The sequence below is a fragment of the Camelus dromedarius genome, chromosome 2 (genome assembly GCF_036321535.1).
Source record: "Camelus dromedarius isolate mCamDro1 chromosome 2, mCamDro1.pat, whole genome shotgun sequence".
Taxonomy (NCBI): Eukaryota; Metazoa; Chordata; class Mammalia; order Artiodactyla; family Camelidae; genus Camelus; species Camelus dromedarius.
The window spans coordinates 106,676,298-106,688,561 of NC_087437.1; the positions used below are offsets into that span (position 1 = coordinate 106,676,298).

Consider the following 12,264-nt stretch of genomic DNA (forward strand, 5'->3'; position numbering starts at 1 on the left):
CCTTTTGTGTGTGGCTTAGTTTACTTAGCATGATGTTTTCAGGGTTCATCCGTGTTGCAGCATGTATCAGAACTTATGGATGAATAATACTCAACACCACATTTTGTTTATCCATTCATCTGTTGATGAAGAATTGGATTGTTTCTACTTTTTGGCTATTGCAATTAATGCTGCAGTGAACATTGGTGTACGAATATCTGTCTGAGTCCCTGATTTCAGTTTTTTGGAGCATATACTTAGGAATGCAATTGCTGAGTCATAAGATAATTCTTTTTAAGAAACTGCCAGACAATTTTCCTAAGTGGCTGCATCAATTTACATTCCCACCAGTAGTGTATGAGGGTTCCGATTTCTCCATAGCTTATTAGCAATACTTGTTATCATCTGTCTTTTTGATTATAGCCGTGCTAGTAAGTATGAAGTAATAGCTCATTGTGGTTTTGACTTGCATTTCCCTGATGGCTAATGATGCTGAGTATCTTTTCATGTACTTATTGGCACGTGTATATTCTTATACTGCTAGTGGAAGTGTAAATTGATTAGAAAAAACTTTGGGAGGAGGGTATAGCTCAAGTGGTAGAGCACGTGCTTAGCATGCATGCAGTCCTGGGTTCAATCCCCAGTACCTCCATTTAAAAAAAATTAAATAGATAAACCCAATCCCCCCCGCAAAAAAAAAAAAAAAAAAACAAAACCAAAAAACTGAAACAAAACCAAACAAAACCAAAAACAACTTTGGAGGACAGATGGCAATTTAGTTTTCTCGGAGACAACAAACCCACTTACAGGAATTTACCTGAAGGAAATACTTAGAGAAGTATGATGTGTACTTAAGTTATTGCAGTTATTTTTACATTAAAGAAAAATTGGAAATACATTCAGCAATAGAAGTTTTTAAAATAAATTATTGCATAGATAAGATGGTAGACTATGGAGCAATTAAAGTGATGATACGGAAATAAGTATTTTGACATATAAAAAACCTATGACATACTGTTGAACGAAGAAAGTGGATCACAGAGTAGAGTTAGTGTTCACCTTCTCTTGGTATCTGTGTGCCTAGGGAGACGTCCAGCAGGATGACTGGTAAAAGTGAACCGTGCTTACCTCTTAGTGGTGGGGTTTGAGGTTGCTTCTTTGTTTATCCTTTGAGATTGTCTTTACTGTTAGAACTTTCAAAAAAAATCGGCATATACCACAAGAACAAACTTTCTAAGGATAAGTAACTCTGCTCTGAATTGTGCCCCTTACTCTCCTTACTATTGGGGAACATTCCACTTCAGTCTTGAAGTCCTATCTTCGAGCCACAAAAGAATCCCAGTAAACCATAGCAGTGCAGAGGGCTGGTGTAACAGAAAGGTCTGAGCCTGTTTTTGAATTTCCTTGCAATAATTACACAAGTTTAATTACAGCAAATAAATGAAAATCGATATACTGGAGTCAATGAACACAAAACAAAATGTGCTTGTGTTACAGGTCCTAATAGGATCTCGACCAGGAACCATTCACTCGCATGTATTTCTAACACATCTCTCTTTGAATGGAAATTTGTGGCGGATGGTGAGGGGAAAATCTAGACCATTTCCCTACTCCTCATCAATCAAGAGTTCGGTTCATCCAGGCTTGTTCAGAATTGTTTGCTCTCTGTCATGCCTTTGTATATGTTGTTCTGTATTTTGCCAGAAGGTCTCTCTCCATCTCAGATTCTTCGAAAAGCCCCACTGCTCTACCAAGATGGGCTCTGATTCACACCTATGTCTCCCAAGACTGGGTAGTTATGCCTGAAGATGAGTTTCTTGCTTCTTCACAGCTCCAGAGCATAGTAGCTTTACTCTAGTGGCCAGCTTGTCATAAAATATTGACACTTGCCAGTGATGGATTTGTCTGGAAAGTTGCTTTAACCATATCCATCATTAATTCTTCCATGTACTTTCCCCAAGAAGTGGACACGGCCTCTCAATCCCTTACAACACAGTGCACCATCTCTGTATTTCATTCTTTTCTTTGAAGGTACCCTTCTGGAAGCACTCCATTTTCTGGCTCCAGTGTGGACTGGTAATTGGCTAGACTAGCGTCACATCTGTTGTGCTGAGATCTCTTTTCAACATCATCCTAGGAATTCTCTCTTTCCTCTCCTGCTCTGGACCCAGGGCTGATTTCATGGGCTCTGCGTCCTGTGCAGTTAGAAGGATCCTGCATTGGATTTAGTGCTCTGCTGTCCTCATCTTGAAATTCTTAATAAATCTTGAACAAGGGGCCCAGAGTTTTCATTTTATATTGGGTCCCATCCTGCAAATCATGTATCTGGTTCTGAAATGGACCCCAAGTTCCTGTTTTGGTTCTTGGTAAACCCTCTTACGTGGGGAGCCCCAACTCTGGTAGCTTCCTGAGTAAAGCTTAATAGGAAGTAACTTTTTTGGGGAAATTTTGCATATCTGGAAAAGTCTTTATTTCACTCTCATATTTTAGTAAAAGTGTGGCTCTGAGGTGGGAAGCCCCATAAAAAACCGGCAGGGCCCCCAAGCAGGGCCACTGCTCTTCTGCTGGCACCATCCGGTTCCCTGGCCCAGAGGCTCTATCTCATTTTTTGCCTCTGAAATGGCTTACTTATCCCTAAAATTCTATTGGTTCCCTGAGCTCACTTCTGATTGGTTATTTCCTTCACTCCTGATTGGTTATTACTTTCACTTCTGATTGGCCCACTTCCCTAACTTATGATTGGTCCATTTGTAGTACTTCATTTGCATGGAGCTCACTCCTGATTGGTTATTTCTCTCACTCCTGATTGGTCTATTTCTACAAAGCTTGTTCCTGGTTGGTCAACTTCTGTTATACTTTACTTGCCTATGATGTTGCAAAGTGTAAAACTGGCGGCCTATAAAGACCTGTGTAAACCTACAGACAGGGTCCAGAGCTTGGAGTGTTAACTCCTCTGGGCCCGCTGGCATAATAAACCTGAGTTCTCCAACTCTCCAAGTGCTGCTTGGTCTCTCTCCCGGATCCAGGTTGCTGTCACAACTGAGCTGTAACACATTTTTCCGCAACAGCTCAACGTAGAATTCCCGGTTGGAATTCATTTTTCCCTCAGGGTTTTGAAGGCATTGCTTTGTTTTCTTCTAGTGTCCAGTACTTCTGTTAAGAAGGCAGATACCCTTCTGTCACCGAGTCCAAACTCATGCTGCTCATTGCGTGACGGCCAATAAATTGGGAGATGAGGTTTTGGGGCAAGGAATAGCAACTTTATTCGGAAAGCCAGCAGACCGAGAGGATGGCAGACTAATGTCTTGGAGAACCATCCTGCTCCAGTCAGAATACAGGCTCCTTTTATACAAAACAAAACAAAACAAAACAAAACAAAGCAAAACAAAAACAGGGGAGGAGGTGTGGTTGGTTGTTGCAAACTTCTTGCTGTAGGAATTCTTTGTTCCTGCAGCTGTCCACATGGGTCAGCTCATGGTGCTCCTGCAAAACCTCCAACAAAACAAACAGTATTCTCTATTCTGCAACTTGTTATCTTTACGTGAGTGCAGAGCTAACAGGACTAGGAAACAGGGCACAGTGGTTAAAACTAAAGGAACAGATCCAATATAGAGTCAGATTGGTCCTCCTCTATTACACTTCTAATTCCTAACCTGTGCATATGACCTGTTTTTTTTCTGTCCCAGGCACAGCTTTACTGTCTACTTTTTGGCATCCAGCTTGATTGCTGATGTCTCCTCTCCTCAGCTCCTTTTCTTCTCCAGGTGAATTAAAAAAAAAAAAAACCCAACACATCATTTTAGCAGTATTTTAAGAGAGAACAGAAGATGTAAACACATGTTTTCACTCAGCCACATTTAAAAAGCTGCGTCACTTTTCAAGTTTGCCCTTTCTCTTGGTATGCAGAATTAGATGGCAATGGTGGGGGATCATTTGCATAAAAAGCCCCAGTGCCTTCTGGAAGAGATACTGATCTTTCTTTTCAAAATTCAACGTTAAGGAAACCTTTACAGCGATCAAGGGCTGCAGACAAGAAAGAACAGCAAGCACTCCAGACAGAGGTTCACCTTGAGAAAAGAGTAGACTGTCCTAGTGACCCGGTGACGTACCTGTGCTGCTGGGATGAGGGTCAGCTACGTGAGGCTGAACAAAAAAGAACCGTCTCCTTGGCACCCAAGAATAGGTACCAAACCAGTTTTCTATTGTTGAACGTGAATGCATGTGGTTTTCAGCTATTATGAGTAATGTCATCAATATCCTTCTACATACACTTTTGCACATGTTATTCTTTGTTTTTTTCACATTTTACACATTGTGTTGTGCCAGAGTACCTCCAGAGGAGTTGCTGCTTCCTCCGACTTAGTGCACTTTTATTTCAAGAAACAGGTTTTCTCATAAAGACCTAAAAAATTCTTTCTCTCTGATTTCATAAATGGAAGAAATATTAAGGTCATTTGAGCCTCTGTTTTCATTTGAGTATGAATATTTGTTAAGGTTCAATTTCCTTTTTTGATGGAAATGGAAGGCAGTTATTATATAGTTGTAATACCTAATTATTAATATTCCAGAAAAAGGATATATTTTTTATGACCTCTGAGATTTCATTTTCACCCAGGTCCATATCTATTTATAAGTATATATTTACAAACACTTCTCTAGGAATTTCAGCCACGTGGAAGTAGTCTGATGATGAAATTCAAGAAGCCTTTGTTTGCACTATGTGTTTTTAAGGTTAATAGAAATGTGAAGTGGGCAGCTGTTGGTTTGCACCCTTGGGAGCTTCCTGGGTGAAATCTGGAATTGGCCCCCATACCCAGAGGGCAAGGAAAGGCCATTCAGAAAGAGGCAGGACCACTTGAGATTGGCAGGTGGCAATTTTAATAAGCAAAGCGGCTTACATATAAGCCACGTCTTGGGTGACCAGCAAGACAAGTAGATCTCTGCACCTGCCCACCAGAATCTTAAAGGTTTATACAGAGGTTTTAATGGGGTTCAGTCACACGACAGTGCAGAAAGTCTCCATAAGACATTACTCTCTCAAGGCTAAATCCTTGAAATGGTCCCAGCTATGGGAACAGTGGGCAGAATGTGTATTCCAAAGGCAGGAGAGGGGGTGAGGAGACTCAGAGTGCCCAAATCCAGCTCTTGGGTCAGCTGGCAGTCACATCCTCTTGATGACCTCCCCCAAGAGCAGCAGAGCCCTAGAGAGAAAGCAACAATAACAGGACTCTCCCTCCCCAGTTTTATTGAGATATAACTGACATCCAACATTGCACACATTTCAGATATACAACATAATGATTTGATACATATTTATGTATGGTGAACTGATCACCACAACAAGTTTAGTTAACATCCATCACCTCACCTAGTTACCGCGTTTTTCCTTGTGATAAGAACTTTTAAGATTTACTCTCCTTGCAACTTTCAAATGTACAATACGGTATTAACTCTAGGCATCACTGTGTCCATTACATCCTCAGACCTAATTCAACTTAAAGCGAGAAGTTTGGACTTTTTGACCAGCTTCACCCAACCCCAACCCCCAACCACAAATCTGATCTCTGTTTCTGTAAGTTTGGCTTTTTTTAGATTCCACGTATAAATCAGATCATACAGTATTTGTCTTTCTCTGTCTGATTTATTGCATTTGGCATGATAACACCAGGTTTATCGCCATTCTCATAAATACTGGAATGTGGCATGCACTTATCCGTGTTCCAGTATATTTAGACTGAATGATAGATAATTTCAGCATCCAGACTGTGAAAAAACATTGACTTTAAAGTATGGCACAAGATGGGACTCCAAAGTTGTGTGCTCTTCTCTGCTGTCCCACGTGGCTTTATGTGGTTGAACGTCCTCCACGAGAGGCTCTGGCAGTTGGATACGTGGCAATGACGGGAGGACTGCACCTGACGACACCTGGGATCAGGTGGCACAGTTTGCAGTGCAAACCCTCTTGAAGGTGACTATTGATTTCCGGCCAAATGGACAGGCAGGTCACTTAATAAACAGTAGGATTTTTTTGCTGAATTATCTTTAATTAAAAATATATCACACCTACCAATATAGCTTTAGTTTTTTTAAATAAAAATATTTTTAAATAGACTAGAAGTTACCTTCAGCTTCACTCATCTTCCCTCTCCCTCCACAATGTTCAGTTGAGCCTAGCAATTCAACTTCCAAGAATATCTTGGTGGTCAGTTATTTCTTTTCCATCCTGAGCCACCATTGCCTTCATTCATGTTCTAGCATGAATTCAGGAGGCCAAGCTTCTAATTAGGACCCCTGCTTCCAAGGTCTTCCTGACTTTATACCTCCCCACTCTGAACTCATTCAGTCATTCTCCTGCTTGAAAATCTTAATGGATAAATGAGTTACAAAGGGTTACGATAATACAAAGATGGGACGCTCTCTAGGGAGAGAAAGAAAGGCAGTCCTGCCACCCCTGGGCCTGAGGAAGTAAATAAGGGAACAGCAACCCAGAGTGAACTTGGGACTTTAGGACAGGCATGCTGGATTTTGATAGAGGAATATAGTCACTACTGGGCAGGGAGGGATCTGGGAAAATAAACACCCCAACCTGCCTCTGCATGCCCTCTGCTCTCCTGCTGGAACCAGCCATTGCCAAACCCCGCCAAAAGCTGGAGGGCAAGCAGGGGGACTTGGTGATGCGGTCCACAGTGATTAGCTCCCTGGGGTCCAGAGCAGGTGGAGAGAGGATCTGGGGTGGAAGGGGCAGATGAAGGCAGTTCAGCACAGTAGCTTTTCCTGAGTCCCCCGAGCTGAACTCATTTCGTCCTCATTGATAGTCCAGGAACGTTTTGTTCATACTTCAGCCCAGGCACCTGTGATACATTTGTGATTTGTTCCCATGTTTAGACGATAAGCTCCTTCATTTAAGCTCTGTCTTAATTGTCTTCATATCCTTAGTTCGTAGCTTTGTCTCACACACAGTGGTGCCCAATGAATGCTTGCTGAGTCATGAAGGACAGAAAGTGGCGTGCTCACTTATATTCAGTGTCTATAATGAAAATAATGGCTGAAAGGAAATCCCATTCTCCCTACTGCATTTCATACACGGTACCTTTTGACAATGTCAGGTCAGCTTGAGTCAGGGAGAGGAGAAATGCAGAATGCAGAGATGGGTTTTGTTTAATTAGAGGAGGTCATGACAGTAAAAAAGCACTTTGTTAGATACAGTGCTATTCAGATATTACATAGTATTATTACGGAGTTAAAATAAGGAGGAACAAAAGAGAACCAACAGAGAGCAGTCAATGGGGAGGAGAAGACTGAATCCTTTGTTAGTCGCTTTTACCTGGAGAAAGTTAAAAGAGACAAACAAAAGTGCTTATTCAGCTAGGTCCAGTGACCAGATCAGGGTCACTGAGGACTATTTTCTCTTCTAGTCCTGACTCATTTTGTAGTATTTGGTAAATCACTTAACCTTTCTGCGGTGCCAGTTTTTCCAATCCATTAGGTGACTATTATAGTACATTCTTCCTGCTGATGAGCAAGGATGTTTGGGAGATTCATTTGATAATTGTTGTAAAGCACTTTGAGTCCCTTAGAGAAAGCCAGGATCACAAGATTTATTGGAGATTATTAATTAGAAAGTCTTCCTGCATTAGTCAAGGCTCTGAGTCCTTTGTAGTTCATCTGCTTTTCTGTGGCTTTCCCAAATCCAGCCAAGTTTCCTTTACACAATTTCAAGGGTGCAACGATGTCCTATCCTGTGTCCCAAATGATGATGCTATAATCAAATTAACGCATTCAGGTAGATGTGAAAAATTAGAAAAGTTTGAGGATTTTGAGCCTGTCTTAAGGTGACTAGGGAAAACACTTAAGGTGGTTTGAGTGGAGAAAAGTTATCAGTGAGTGACCCAAATCAATCAGTTACATAACTGAAATGTTATGTCCTTTGGTACATGACGTATGACATACAACGCATGATGTTTCTGGCCTGCTAAGGGGAAAGAACAACTGGTTCCAGGACGACAGAATCTTCTGAGTTCTTATTGTTTGACATGTAAAGGTTTGAGTCTGTTTTGATGTTGGTGATCCAGTTTTACGGAATTTTCCACTAAAGGATAAAACCTTTACAGATAATATCAGCACCTCTTTATGGGATAACTAAGAGGCAGGGCCTCCTCCACAGGCTTTTGGGAGAATGAGAAAATACGTGGTTCTTTGGAAATCTCAGTCCTATTTTATTTTTTCGGATTGAGGAGTAATAGAGGATATTGCCCTATTATGGCTTTTTGGAATTTTTTTTTTAATTTAAAAAATTCCAGAGCATATAAATATTTATCTCATGGCTTAAGCTTTCATGACTCTAAAGAGAAGTTTAATATTGAATTGTACCTTTAGTCCTGCTCTGTCTCCCCTGAGAGCTGGCCTTATACCTTGGAGCAGTAGGTTTGCATATCGAAATGCCAGCCTGACCTAGCTGCCTGAAAGTCTGGAATGTCAGGCCCACAACAGAGTTCATTAATTTCTCACTGCAAGTTGGGAATTTCCTGTTACTCTCCTAAGTAATGCTAATTTCAGGTACACCCTTGCCACTAGGGAATTCTGGGTCCTCAGGGTTTTTAGCATCACCTGACATATGTATTATCATCATAGACTGGCATCATATACTGTCATTCTGTCCCTTTTGCAGAACTCATAGAAATGGTGGTCACATGAAGTAGGCAGGAGTCATACCAACTCAGTTCATGGTTATTGAAGCAACTATTAAGTCAACAGAGAAACTGCAGATACGTAAGATAACCATTTACATTTTCAATGATAGGATGCTAAATTTTCCTCAAGATTTTGGAGAGAGAATTAAAATACGACAAAGGACAGGGCCCACTGGGTCCCTCTCCCTTTGTGGTGAACACCTTATTTATTTCCTATCTTATTTTTATCTTTTTTTTAAATGAGTCACTGTTTTATTAATCTCATGTGTACACAGTGATTAAAAACTAGGCAAAATATTGTTTCCAACTCAAGGGCCCGAAGACCCACCTATAATCAATAGATAAAACTTGTTTAATGCTGAGGCATTGGAGGTATTAAGTTGTTGCCCTGGCTTTGACTTTTAAAAAAATAGTTTACAAATAAATGAGACAGGACAGGGTCTATGTGCTCCCTGTAAAATAATTCAAACAGGAACGTTTCAAAGTAATTGTCTTTCAGAGTCATACTTGCTTTTCCCCTCCCCTTGCCATGCTGCTGTCTTTGAAGCTCCAGTGCCCTTTTCCTGGGCTACGCCTGTAAGAAGCTTTTCAGAAACCTTTGCATACACACACATACCTGTATACACTGTGCATATGTATCCATTTAAAACATTATACATATCCTATGTCATGTTTTCTGTATTAGTATATCTTTTTAATTTTGACAAAAAATGGATCTCACTCCATGTGCTATTCTGCAGTTCCTCTCTTGCACTTAATTATTATACATTGTTGGCATATTTCCAGCTCACTACAATCCATCTACCACATTCATCCTAATAGCCGCAAAGTATTCCCTTGAGATGTACCCTAATTTATCTAAACAATTCCCATTGGGCTGACATTTAAGTTGTTTCCAGTTTTTAGCTATTGCCCATATGATGCAATAAACATCTTTGTGCATTTTGTGGAGGGGAGGAGCATATGTGCAAGATAAATACCTAGAAATGGAATTTCTGGGCCAAGGCTATATGCATATGAACTTTGAGAAATTCTGCCAAATTGAAAAGGGCTGCATATGTTTACATTTTCACTAATACTGTGCTAAAGCTTTTTTTTTTTTTTAATCCAGGTCTTTACCGATTGGTAAACTAAGCCAAACCTCAGAGGGCTGGTCTAGCTTTGAAGACTGGCAAAGAAGAATGGGACTCTGATTAATATTGATTTTATTTCAGTTTACCCCTGAAAAGGCAAGCAAGCGGGGCAAAGGGATTCACTAGATCAGAGGTTCTCCAAGTGTCGTCCCTGGCCCAGGAGCATGGGCACCGCCTAGGAACTTGTTATAAATACAGGTTCTCAGGCCCCACCCTAGACCTCCTGAATCATAAATTCCCATGCCAAGGACCAGCAGTCTGAGTTTGAACAAGGCCTGCCTGTGATTCATCCGCTCACTGAAATTTGAGGACCACTGCTGTGGAGCTTGCCCAGAGCTCTCTTCATGGTGAACCTGGGATTCTCTGGTTCAGGCTGAAGGTGCCCCGGGCTGCATACTCTCTGCATCTCATACCATCTGGGTGGAGAACGGGCCACGCTGGCACTCAGTGGAGTAATTACTTCCATAAACAGCAATTCCTGCTGCCCCATAGTTATAAAGCTCGGTGTCTGTCCTGCTTCTTACTGCATTAGGAGGCGTGCAGTGGACGTGGCCAAATGTTAACAAAATTTTGGCTTCCTGTCTATCTGAAAAATGGCACCTTATCCCTATTTAATATTAATTTCTTTAATTATAAGTGAAATGAGATGAGCATCTTTTCATTTTATGGGCCATTGCACTTTTTTCCGCTTTACTGTTACCTTTTTATGTTCTTGGCCGTATTTTCTACTGACTGGTTGTCTCTTAATGAACTTGTAAGAGCAATTTTAATTTTAAAGAAATTTGTCTTTGTCATTGTGTTGCCAGTTTTTTTTCACCCAATTTGTCACTTGAACTCAGTAAATTTTTGCATCACAGATAGTTAAAGTTTTCATGCACATTAGTTTGTATTTTTCTGAATGTTGAATTTTATATAAGCTTAGGTGCATCTTCCCAACCCTAAGATAATTAAAAAATACTCACATCTTACTCTAAATTGTATGGTTTCATTTTCAGCATATTCATCTTTGATGTAAACAGAACTTATTGTTACTTAAGGAGTAAAGTATACACGTAAGCATATTTCCCTAAAGCTTAAAAGTTATTCCAGTTTCATTTATTAATTTGTCTTATCTCCAATGATTTAAAGTAGCTTATTAATCATATTCAAAATCAGAATGTATACTTGGGGTTATGTTTGGTTTATTGCATTCATTGAGATTGCATTTAATTTGTAGCTCAATTTAGGGAAAAGAAAACTTTTAATATGAAGTTTTCCTAATCAAGAATAGAGCACATCTTTATACTTGCTCATTTTTTCTTTTTTCCTCAGGAGTTATTTAAATTTTTATGTATTTGTGAATTTCTAAATGTGATGTTTACATGTTACAATTTGTTTTTACTAATCATTTACATGTAGGAAAGCTCAGTATCTTTGTGTATTGGTTTCCTAGCCAGTCATCTTACTGAATTCTCATATTATTTAAGTTCATTGTTGGAGGATTCCTCTGGGCTTTTCAAGGTTACAATGATCATCTACAAATAATATAAAGCATCCTACCTATGAGATTATATTTTTATTATAAAATGCATTTCATTGTAGAATATAACCTTCTTTCTAATTTCCTCCTTTTAAAAATATCACCTTTAATGAAGTAAATATATATGCAACAAATTTTGCCAACTTGTCTGAATTTTGACAAATGTATAGTGATATTTTGTGTAGTTACACAAAAACACAGTTTATAAGTTGCATTTTTGTATAGTTACACAAAAATATAGCTTACATTACAATTGTGTAATAAACACCACAATTATGATCTAAAACATATCTAACACTCCATAAAGTTCCCTCCTGGTCCTTTTTAGTCAATGGCCTTTCCCTGTGTTCCCCCCCGGCAACCGCTAAATGGCTTTTGTCATCGTAGTTTTGTCCTTTCTAGAATTTTGTGTACATGGAGTCATAGAATATGCAGGGTTTTTTGTGTGTCTGGATTTTTTCACTTAGTATTCCATTACGTGGATATACAACAGTTTGTATATATTCACTAGTTGATGGACATTTAGGTTGCTTGCTATGTTTTGGTTATTAATGAAAAACATGGCTATGAACATTCAAATACATGTCTTTGGACATATGTTTCTCTTGGGTAAATAATTAGGAGTGAGATTGCTGAGTTGCATGGTAAGAGTATATTTCACTTAATAAGAAACTGCCAAACTTTTTTCATGTGGATGTACTATTTTGTATTTTCATCAGCGACATATGAGTGATTCAGGTGCTCCACATTCTCATTATCATTTGGTATTTTAAGTTAGGTGGCTTTTAAATTTGTTTTTGTTTTTGTTTTTAATTCTAATGAGTGTTTTGTGGTATATCAGTGTGTACGTGTAACGCAATTAACTTGTGCTTCCCTAATGACTAATGATGGTGAGTATCTTTGCATATGCTCCCTTACCATTTATCAACCTGATTTGATGAAG

At 39.5% G+C, this 12,264-nt stretch overlaps 1 long non-coding RNA gene across 3 annotated transcripts in view; it reads left to right on the top strand.

The window, feature by feature from the left end:
• Positions 1-12,264, top strand: part of LOC105086806 (uncharacterized) — a 99,150-nt gene that overhangs the window by 44,846 nt on the left and 42,040 nt on the right. For 2 of the 3 annotated variants that reach the window (XR_836956.3, XR_010384875.1), the window contains exons 5-6: positions 3,980-4,162; positions 9,781-10,966. The exons of the other annotated variant lie outside the window; for it this stretch is intronic. This is a non-coding gene — a long non-coding RNA (uncharacterized LOC105086806). Of the gene's footprint in view, positions 1-3,979; positions 4,163-9,780; positions 10,967-12,264 lie in introns of those variants that run through there. 3 annotated transcript variants of the gene reach the window in all.